Genomic DNA, 11059 nt, shown 5'->3' on the forward strand with positions numbered 1-11059 from the left:
GTAACCTGCTCTCCCTGTGTGGCTGGTGGTGAGGAGCTGACCATGTGCTTAATAGTGCCACCTGAATCCCACAGCATAGGACGAATTGCTGCAGTGGAGGGGACTCCAGGCTCTGGAGTAACCTGTGATGCATGTATAACTGGAGGGGAGGAGCTGCCACACGCTTAATAGCACCACCTGACGCCCCCACCATGGGATGCATTGCTTAAGTGGTGGGGACACCAGGTGCCAGGAGTAACCTACTGTCCTTAGTTGTCTGCTAGGGTGGAGCTGACTATGAGCTTCATTTTGCCGCCTGACTCCCACAGCACGGGGGCAACATCGCTGCAGTGGAGGATACCACAGGTACTAGGGGTAACCTGCTCTTCTTGGTAGCCAGGAGGGGAGGACCTTGCAGGGGTTGCCTCACGGTGGGTGAAATATACCTTAATGGAACCATTCTCCTTTTTGACAATCCACGGGAATGTTTCCAAGTCCCGGTGAGACATTTTTTGCAAAATGCAAAAATGTCATGCACACCAAGTGAGCTCTGGACCTCCCTCCCTGAGGAGCCTATTGAGTCTCACACCTTGTTTGCAATCCTCGATTCCGGCTCCTTCAAGGGCTTTGTTTCGTGCTTTTATGGAGCACTTAAAGCTGATCATTTATTTAAAGTTTCCTACGTTCGAGATAGGTGGTCGACAGACCTGCTGATACCTCTCACTGAGGGTGAATAGAATCGAGCATTTGCACAGGTCCAGGACATGGCCAGCAATGCTCGCTTCAAACGTATACAATTTCGTTACCTACACCACACATATCTGACCCCTAAAGATTAGCACGGTTCAGCATGATGCGCTCCCTGGGCTGAGCCGACGATCTTTACCCATATGATGTGGGACTGCCCTTGAATCCAACCCTTCTGGTCGGGAGTGTTGGAGACACTTCAAGAGACCACGGGCCTTCAGGTCGAGGCAACAATCAAGCAATGTCTCCTTGAAGTTCTACCAATCCCCAAGGTGAGGACCAGAATGCAAAATAAATTTGCGAACTTGGGATTAGTGCATGCTAAGTGCCCCATTGTGATTCATTGGATGCAGCCCATGCCCCCTTGACTGCCCAAATGGACAGCAGATATGCGTGAATGGTGAGTGGTGGAGGAACAACGTCTGCGAATAGTTCACACGGATGAGAATGCTGACCTATAACTAGAGAAATGGGGGATGCTGCTAGAGAAACTGCACACTATCGGGCAGACTGGTGGAGACACCAACGCTCTCCCACAGACTGGGACCGCTGACACACAGGCTGTGGGTGCTACCGAACATCCCGACCACCCAGACTCCACCAGCTAACATGGACGATTGGGTTTGGGTGACGGAGACACCTGACTGGTCTCAGAGGGGAGACGAGGGTTATAGCTGTACTTTGATGAAGAGGTGATCACCTCTGTAACTTAGGACACCGCCGAGCCACACTCTGCAGGAGATGCATTAGGGCAAGGCCTTGGCAACTTATTATGGAGGACATTATAGATCCATTCAGAGAGGTAGATGGGATGGACAAAGATGTTGGACCACGTCAGTCTATGCTGCTGGAGGATGTATGAGAAGCACTGCTCTGTCAACCGCTGCCAAGTTTTTAAGGGTTATGTTTTTCTTTGATCACTGTATCACTGATACTTGTTCACCTTAATAGGCATATGTAGCTCTTTTAGTATCTCAGTTGCATTACATTTCGCAGCGTGATTTGTCCCTCACCTGCAACATGATCAATGCACCGTATGTATCCTGTATGTGATCGTACTGTATTATGTTGCTACACATGTCCTGAAATAAAAACACGTTAAAAAATAATAATCTAACAACAGTAATGGAGACAATCATTTACTAAATCACTTAGTGAAGGAAAGAACTGAACTTCTTGAGAGATTAAGTAGCCTGAAACATCAATTTAACTCTAAATTCTATCTAATAAAGATTGCTCCTGTTACTCCCGTTGTATTTTTTTGGCCAATAAAGTCCAGGATAAAGTTGCTGTATCATCAATATCTAATAATCAGAGTACGTACGGTAATAGTGCCAATCCAATAAATGGAACCCATTTTATCATCTCAAGCGGATAAGTACAATTGAACTCCCACAGAAATAATGTTAATCTGCCCAGGGTGATCACATTGTTCCTAGTGAATTACCGGATCAGCCATTATTCAGTCTAATGTGCCATGATTGAACAGGGGGACTGTATTTGCTATAAAGCATCAGGTTACTCTCCACCTCCCTCCTGCATGTACACCTTATGTTATTGTCCTAAATTAAGTTCCAACACTCACTCCAACTAAAAGAGAAGATTGATGTGACTTAAAGCATAAGGTTATGCACTAGTTGAAAATTAACTCAAGGTGGAAAGAGTATTTGTTTGGGGAAATTATTTCTATGAGAACGATGGTTTGGGTAGGTTATGGTCTAAAAGTCCTTCTGGGGATTTTATAGGGATACATTTCAGGACACCCTTGCTTGTGAGGGAACTGTTGTATCATTTGAACCTGAACCGCCTGACCAGGGAAGGCCTATGTCCATTCTGGCATAAGATATCGTAGTCTGGCATCCGAGTGATTTCAAAAATATGCAAAATGTGCTTGTGCAATATGTTAATAAATGTAAAAATCTGGGACCCCAAACCCACCATGAGCATAGCGCAAAGTCATGTAGGCCAACACCATAGACCAAGTCTTGGGAGCCTTTCATCAGTCCCAAGACATGATGGGCCAGGTACCTAGATACTCAGGAGATGAAGCAGTTGCAGAGGGAGTTCAAATATCAGAAGGAGGCTCACAACTCCAGTTTTGGCTCCCTGACAGGGGTGCTGCAGGACATTTACATCCATATGTGTGGGGCTTTCCCAGCACCATCTAGCCCATTCTGTAGTCCTACAACATCTGGCCCATCTACATCTGCCACAGGAAGGGAGGCCCTGAAACAGGAAGAACCACCTTCAGCCACCGCAGGCCCTGCAACTGTGGATCCCCCCTCAACGCAGGAGGGGACATCTATCCAAACTATCAGGAGGTGAGGATGGCAAGACCTCTCCCACCACCAGCAAAAAACTGCAAACCTAATTTCCTCCAGTGCGTGACTAGCATTCACTCTGTGGACTATTTCTGGACACATTTACCTTTTTGATGACAGAAGTATCTTAGACATTGAACTTCAAACAATTTTGTCTCTTCAACTATGGTTTAATTCACCATGACTGAATTTTTCACTTTTTGGTTTGCATTATCCTTTTTACCTTGTTTAATTTCTTCACATTATATTCAATACATTCACAACTCAAAAACTCATAGAACAGTGTTGTATATCTCAACTCTATCAATGCATTTGTTTCTTTCCATCTTAACTTTGCAGCAGCAAAAATCAAAGTATTGTGTACACATAGAAAATTTTCAGGTAGGTATTGTTTTTCTCAAGTTCCCAACCATGACTACCAAAAAATAACAATAAATCATCAACTACTGTGTTTTATCCATTTGACCAATAATTGTCTCTCAACATTATCACTAACATAACAATCCGTACATGACACTAATACTCAGTGCCACTTTTCAAATTTCCAGTTCCAGACCTTGCCAACATGGAAGAAGGGGATATATCCAAAACAATCAGATTGAATAGGCAAATTATCATTAACTCATGTCATCAACTGGAGCCAGATCTTCTGGCTCACAAAAGGAATCACACATCAATAACACCAATAGACAAAAACATGGCATTAATACATTTTGTCGACACAGGATCATTCCAATATAATGTTCCAGTATCTGGATTTATGTCCTACAATGATAAGACACATCAGCAGCTACATACATTTTACACAGAATGAGGATTTTGCTGATGTGAAGGGATATTAGAATGATTTAGCTCCACTACCACATGTGCTTTGAGCTAATGATGGCACACGTATTGCCTTAGTGCCAACACACAACAGAGAACAAGTCCAATATTGTCTTCAAATCTTCCATTCAATCATAGTGCAAGTTGCCTTGGTACAAGTTTTGTACACCCAAGGTCTGTGTTTGTCTTTTCCAAGATCAACACATGTTCCCTTTGTACTTCAAAACAGCACCATATACCTGCAAATGTCACAACTCTGAAATGTCCTACTGAAGATCACATGGTGAAGGAACCTAAAAAGATCAAAACATAAAGCTTACCAATCAAAAATAACATAATAAATATATTACAAAGTCAACTTTTTGAGTACATAGTTTCACAAAACAGTCAGAGATAAACAATGTAGCTGAATACAGTAGTCATTGTGTCAAAACTTTGATCGACAAACACATGAATTTCCCTGAACTTTCCCTTCCTAACAAATTACAACCACATGTTTCTCTCATCACATCAATGGTTGGTGGAAAAGTGAAAGTGATAACATGTAAAGATATACTTACATTCACGAGAAGTTATCAATTACATCTTGACGTAAGTCAACACCTTCCGCTTCACCACTGACATCTTCAATTGGCATTTCAAGATCCTCACCATGGTCTCTATCCTCTGCGATGGAAGGGATGTTTCATCACATGGCGATGTTGTGGAGTTTGCAGTAGGCCACGGTGATTTGGCATACCTTATTGAGTGAGTAGAGGAGGATTCCCCCAGTTGTATTCAGACATCGAAATCACGCCTTTAGGAGCCTGAAAACCCGTTCCACTGACAACCATGTTCTTCCATGGGCCTCATTGAAGTGGATTTCCCCTGGTGTTGTTGGATTCCTCAGCAGTGCCAAAAACCACGGTTGGTTGGGATAAGCTGAGTCTCCTAGAAGGAAGACAAAAAAAGTGCCAAAAACTGTACTACAATTTCAGATTATTCAACCAGAAATCCCCCAAACAATATTATGAAAAATTGTAGTGACCAACAAGCGAGGCCCTTTCAGGTCCAAGCTGGGACATTTGCACGGGTATGGAGCTATTCCGTAGTACAAAGAAATCATGGGCAGAGCCAGGGAAATGTGCACAGATGCTTGTGATACACAAGTCTGGTAAGCATACAACTTGTACATTGATTGAATGTAAGTGTTTCTGATTCCAGTAGACCTGTTCTCTGATGTTTCGTTAGCACAGAGGCAATATGTGTGCCATCAATTACTCCAACCACATGAGGTAGGCACCCTAAACCATAAAAGTCCCCCTTCAAATTGGCTAAATCCTGCTGTTGTGGAAACTGGATGAAGCTCCTGATGTTCTTCAGCATTGAAGATATCACTTATTGTAGAACACCACAGAAAGTTGGTTGTGACATTCCACCAGATACTGACACAGTGCATTGGAAGGATCCTGTGGTCATAAAATGAAGTCTTGCCATGAGTGTGACAAATGGTGTAATAGATGTGGATTTTTTGTTGTGAGGCTGAAGATATGGTTCCAGCTGATTACATCAATCCAGTATTGTTTGCCTGTTCAATCTGAACTTCTTGATTGTATCTCTTTCTTCCATGGTGGCAAGGTCTAGAAATGGGCAGTACACCTGAGGCTGTCATCTCCACAATTTCCCAGGGTTTATACATCTGCATTGATAAAACATATGAAACTTTTTTACATTTTCAACAGCAACATATTTGATATACAACACTAAAGTCATACAGTTGTACAAAGTAAATATGGTTTTATTACATATTTTAATAAAACATTTGCTTTTTGTCCTTTATTCTTCACAAATTACATTTATAGCCTAAAATATATGTTTAAAATTTTGAAAATAATACATTTCAATTGTATTATTTACACATTTTTTTCTTTTTTTCCTTGAAAAATTCCGTCAACGGAGGTGTGAACAACACCACGCCAATCTCGCTTTTCAGCACAGTAGCGCACTGCAATAAATGTGTGTTGTTTAAAAACTGAGTGTCCATCGAAGTTTGAAAATGTAAGCAAACTAACCTCAATTTTAAATGGTGGTGGTGACGTACTTCACAGTTCCAAACACACTATTTTGAACATCTAAACTGGCGGGTGCCTGACCTCATCAATAGAACATTTGGAATCAGACAGGAGCAGAGAAAGTTGACCATGCTATGGGACCTAAACTCCATGATAGACACAGCCATAGGCTAACATTAGTGAAAATAATGTACGAAGGCCAATGGTTGTGTCCTTCTATGCTGACAATTGTGTATGTCCTGTACATGTACACGGCAGTTGGGGAAAAAAGCTCACTTGCCTCCTGACACTGCTGCCATCAAAACCTCTTCCACGTTTGCTACTGTTAGTCACCTCTGTGAACAACGATTCTAGGTCGAGGTGAGAGTGCCCCTGCCTTCTCACCAGAGGAGCTGGAGTTGCTGGCGTAGGAGGTCCTCTCCCTATATGGCCAGCTCTATAGCTCACCAGAGGAACAGGTACATGTCTGAAATGTATATGGGAATCTGTCTAATTGTTGTTTCCATTAACACAGGCTACAATGCCCCTTTGAGTTTCTGAGTGAAATGTAATTATTGATGTGAAGCGTCATGTATCTTGTTGCTTACAGAGGACAATGATGTTGGGGATTTCTAAGGACTTTACAGTGTTAAAAACAACAACATTAGTATGTGTTGTGTGTTTAAAGTCCTAGATTCTAATTGATGTGCATGAATAGATATATCTATGTATATGTTTAATTTACATGTGCTACGTTGAACACTCACAATAAGGAAATTTAAAAAATCACTACACATACTCTTTACAACTGCACTTAACAATGTTTTCAGTACACCCAAATGAAAATGGTGTTATCTATGAGTATCATCCCACAAATTGCTCAGCCTAGATCAGGGTTCACTAAACAGTTGTATGGGAGCTAGAAGTAGCTCCCAGACCCCTATTGAGTAGCATACAGCCTTGAGTTATTTATTAGATGGGCACAAGGTCATTTTTGCGTGTAAAAGTTAAGAGAAGGCTGTGTTCATATGACATCATGCTCATTGTACCGTAGATAACAAGGCCTGACAATGAGCAGTGTTCAGTCAGAATAATGAGCCAGGCTAGGGTTGAGTCACAGGAACAAGCAACTGAGGCACTGAGGTACATCTTTCTTAAACCTATTTCCTTGCCAGGGCACATTTTGAGATATGCTTACAAATATGCCCTGAATGCTTTTAAATGGATAACAATTGAAAGGGAGAGTTGCCAAAATTCTTTAGCTAACACTTCATTTAATTATACTCCGATTTCAAAGTGTGTCATCTACAAACTGCAGGATCCTTACTCACAGTGGCCATTATTCACTGTGCCATAAGTATTTATGTTTAACCTTCAGCAGTTCATAATCATTTGCACTGACCAGAAGTTGGTCACATCACAGAATATGTAAGAGCCCCCTGGGCTAAATTATGTCACAGGCCTGGATTGGTGAGCTTAGACGATGACATGGGATGAGGGGAGTCAATAGGTCACTACAAAAGTGCATATTACGATATTGGTTTTGGTCAGCATATGAAAATACACATGTTGTATGCTAACCTATGAGTCATGCTAGTCATAGATGTTTGTTACATCAATACAGACAGACAAAAAGTCACAAAACCATTGTTTTTTCTTTCATTTCTTGTATCCATACAGGTCAATGCCCATCAGAAGTGGGGTGTTTGGAAGGCCATCACCAGGAAGGTGCGAACCCTGGGGGTCTGCAAGTGGTGCAGCATCCCTGGCCGCAAGAGGTGGGAGTACCTATGACATTAGACCAGAAAGTCAACCAAAGTCCAGCTCGGGCAGTCCTCACAATGTGGGAAGTATGTGTGCCACACCCTGACCCCCCAATGGCCTGCATTCATGCGGTGACCTAACTAGAGCTTGATGGGCAGCTGTTGGCCCAATAGCAGCCTATAAACCTTAAAGATACACCCTCAGAACAGTTTCAAAAGTCATGTCCTCCCAGGTAAGGTATGCTTCCTACAATGGTGGGAAAAACACACAGTGTTTTTAAATACCCCTCACACACCAAAAGGACCCTTGGTGTCATGCTTCATCATAGGGGTCTTCCCGCCCCTGTACGGGATGGGGCGTGCTACAACCTACGGATACACAGGAGCACCTTTTGTTATGGAACGACTATGTGTTGTGTGGGAGAGTGAGTGGGAGGGTCGGGAGTGGATGGGAGAGGAAGGTTAAAAAATACCTGGCTCGTCAGTTAGAAAATAATTTTTAATACACCTGTGAGCAGGTATTGTTAAAAAAGGTTGGGACGGAGGTATGTATGCCTCAATGAGCTATGCCTCCTGGGTTAGTCAACATGTTTCGGAGCCCCCCAGGCTTCTTCTTCAGGACTTAACAGAACCCTATCTACACTCACGAATTTATGTGGTGTGCGAATTTACACTAATAGTCATTAGACAGGTGTAATCTTGAGACGATATATATAAAGTAATGTTGTGCACGTTGATCCCCAATGCATGTATACAATACCTTATTAGGTATCTTGAATCAATTTATCTGGAAGGAAAAACTGAGGTACATGTATTACAATACGCGACACATAACAGGGCCAACCATCGTGATATAATAAAACACCTGCAAAGGAAGTGAGATGAGTGAACATGTATTCCTTATCATTATTCATTTTGCAGTTGGATGGTGGCGTGTCCCGCTGGTGAAATGGGAGGAAAGGCAACGGACAAAGACTCACACACATGAAACATAAAGCACACACACTATGTCAAAGGATCCGGTCTAATGATCCATATGGTCAATCAATCAATCATTCGCATTTATAAAGCGCGCTACTCACCCATAAAGGGTCTCAAGGCGCTGGTGGGGGGGGGGTCAGTGCTCGAAGAGCCAGGTCTTGAGCTGTCTTCTGAAGGAGAGGTGATCAGGTATGGCGCGAAGGTGGCTGGGCAGAGAGTTCCAGGTCTTCGCTGCCAGGAAAGAGAAGGATCTTCCTCCGGCGGTGGCTTTGCGGATGCGGGGTACGGCTGCTAGGGCCTGTCCGGTAGAGCGTAGAGTGCACGGAGGAGTGTAGAAGGAGACGCGGTTGTTGATGAGTTTGGGTCCGAGGTTGTGAAGGGCTTTGTGTGCGTGGGTGAGGAGTCTGAAGGTGATCCTCTTGTTGACTGGGAGCCAATGGAGTCTCTTCAGGTGTCCGGAGATGTGGTGGTGGCGGGGTATGTCCAGGATGAGTCGTGCGGCAGTGTTCTGGATCCGCTGAAGTTTCCTCTGCAGCTTGGTGGTGATGCCGGTGTACAGAGTGTTCCCGTAGTCCAAGTGGCTGGTGACGAGGGCGTGGGTGACGGTCTTCCTGGTGTCGGTGGGGATCCAGCGGAAGATTTTGCGGAGCATGCGGAGGGTGTTGAAGCATGCCGAGGTCACCGAGTTAACCTGTCTGGTCATGGAGAGGGATGAGTCCAGGATGAAGCCGAGGTTGCGTGCGTGGTTGGTGGGTTGGGGAGTGCTGCCTAGAGCGGGGGGCCACCAGGAGTCGTCCCATGCAGTGGGAGTAGGGCCGAGGATGAGGACCTCCGTCTTATCTGTGTTCAGTTTCAGCCGGCTGTCTGTCATCCAGTTCGCTACTTCCTTCATGCCGTCATGTAGTCTGGACCTTGCTGAGGTGTGGTTGTCGGTGAGGGATAAGATGAGCTGGGTGTCGTCGGCGTAGGATATGAGGTCGAGTCCGTGTTTGCGTGCGATGTTCGCCTGGGGGGGCATGTAGACGTTGAAGAGAGTGGGGCTGAGGGAGAATCCTTGAAGTACGCCGCAGATGATCTCCGTGGCTGTGGATCTGAAGGGGGGCAGGCGGACTCTCTGAATCCTTCCGGAGAGGAAGGAGATGATCTATTTCAGGGCCTTGCCTCTGATGCCGGCGTTGCTGAGGCGGCGTATCAGGGTGCGGTGGCAGACCGTGTCAAAGGCTGCAGAGAGGTCCAGGAGTATGAGGGCCACGGTTTCTCCCTTGTCGGTTAGGGCTCTGATGTCGTCCGTGGCTGCGATGAGGGCGGTTTCGGTGCTGTGGTTGGCCCTGAAACCGAACTGTGTGGGGTCGAGGGAGTCGTTGGTGTCCAGGGCGCTGGTGAGTTGAGCGTTGACGATTTTCTCAATCACTTTGGCGGGGAACGGTAGGAGAGAGATGGGACGGAAGTTTTTGAGTTCGGTGGGGTCTGCTGTGGGTTTCTTCAAGAGGGCATTGAGCTCTGCGTGTTTCCAGCTCTCCGGGAAGGTGGCAGTGGTGAGGGAGGCGTTGATGACGTCTCGGAGGTGCGGTGCGATGATGTTGTCGGCCTTGTTGTAGATGTGGTGCGGGCAGGGGTCCGATGGGGATCCGGAGTGGATCGAGTTCATGACGCGGGTGGTCTCCTCGGTGGTGGTTGGGCTCCAGGTGAGGATGGTGGTGATGTCGGTGGCGGGTTCCGGGGGGGGGGTAGGTTTCATATTCCATCAAAAAACGTATAGTTAATGATAATTTGTCGGTTAAGATATTGTGTGGAGGAAAAGACAACCTACTTGGATTCAAAGGAAAAAATGCCCCATGAGCCTGTAATGGGTGGGAGGGGTGCCTATAATTGCAACGTAGAGGAAAAAAGGTAAATAACGAGGTATAATTACCAACGTGTCGCTTCGGCGTGGAACAAGCTTTCCACAAGTTTGAAGGACCCACGTACTATGCCGTACTCACTGCTCCTGGGACACTGCCCCGCCGTGTCTGGCCTCCCCGCGGCTCCGCTGGACAATGGAGCTCGATCGGAGAGGAGTTTAAATACAGTGACTGATTGGTGTTCCCACTCTGGAGGTAACAACAAAACAGATACACCTGTGTGTTTGCCGGGTTATGGAAGCTGGAGTGCTGACTCTCCATGCTTCTCAAAGGAGGTTCCGGTTGTGGCGCGTTGTACTGAAGTCCAAGGAAATGACGTACGCGTCATAATGTATGCGTGGGTTAAGCGCTGGTGTGCTAACCTAATGTTGAAAATAGGCCAAGAAAACAATACGGATTGGGTAAAGAGCAAATTATGATGACCGGTGGGGGAGTGGTACGTGAATCGTAACACTTTAGTTTTATTAAAACAAGATGAGAGAGGGCGCAAACCCCAAATGCGGAAGTGAATA

This window comes from Triturus cristatus, chromosome 9, assembly GCF_964204655.1.
Source record: "Triturus cristatus chromosome 9, aTriCri1.1, whole genome shotgun sequence".
Lineage (NCBI taxonomy): Eukaryota > Metazoa > Chordata > Amphibia > Caudata > Salamandridae > Triturus > Triturus cristatus.